The 697-nt window shown below is 32.1% G+C and overlaps 1 long non-coding RNA gene across 2 annotated transcripts in view; it reads left to right on the forward strand.

The window, feature by feature from the left end:
- LOC111083989 overlaps positions 1-415 on the forward strand; it is a 5,970-nt gene extending 5,555 nt beyond the window's left edge. For both annotated transcript variants that reach the window (XR_002609345.1, XR_002609343.1), the window contains exon 5: positions 290-415. This is a non-coding gene — a long non-coding RNA (uncharacterized LOC111083989). The remainder of the gene's footprint in view (positions 1-289) is intronic.
- The last annotated feature ends 282 nt before the right edge of the window (positions 416-697 follow it).

A 697-nucleotide genomic window follows, 5' to 3' on the forward strand; every position in this document is an offset into this window, starting at 1 on the left:
GTATAATTGCACCCCATGCTTGTATTGATGGCGTACAAAAAATATAGATAATAAAAAGGAAGAAAAGTCTCATAGATTAATTTACTCTAATCCTTCTTAAAATAATTTCAAGTTCTGTGGCTATTGAGAATTCCCTCTTTTTTTTTTAACTGTTAAGATGTATCTAAAGATATTACCTAATTTACAAACTGACTTGAAGATGTTATTTTTTTAACTGTTAAGATGTATTTCAATATGTGTTGTTTAGTTGAAAAAACCTAACTCAGAGATTTTATCCTTTCAATTCCAGAATGTGTTAAATTCTCTTCATGAGAAGTTATCCATCCAGTGCCCTGACCACTTTGGGCTCGTCGTAGAACATATCAAGTCCTTACGAAAAAATAAACTGACACTGTTGGATCCCAAAGACACCTTAGCCAAGGTCTGTCAGACTGATTTAAACAGTTCTTTGTTTTCTAGGAGTATAAAATCTGAAGTTGTTAGAAACACATGAAATACCAAGAATTGTTTTCACTTGTAACTGACAGAAGCCCCGTGTAATCCTTTGTAACCTAAATTGATGAAAAGGTCGTACTTCATAGTTTTGAATTTGATGCATTCTTTAAACTGTAAGAATGCCTACCACCATTAAAAACATTTTTCAGAAAGTACATCCTTAAGAAAAGTTTACTAGCAAGCAAACATGAACTAGGTTTGT

This window comes from Limulus polyphemus, unplaced genomic scaffold (genome assembly GCF_000517525.1).
Source record: "Limulus polyphemus unplaced genomic scaffold, Limulus_polyphemus-2.1.2 Scaffold12628, whole genome shotgun sequence".
Taxonomy (NCBI): Eukaryota; Metazoa; Arthropoda; class Merostomata; order Xiphosura; family Limulidae; genus Limulus; species Limulus polyphemus.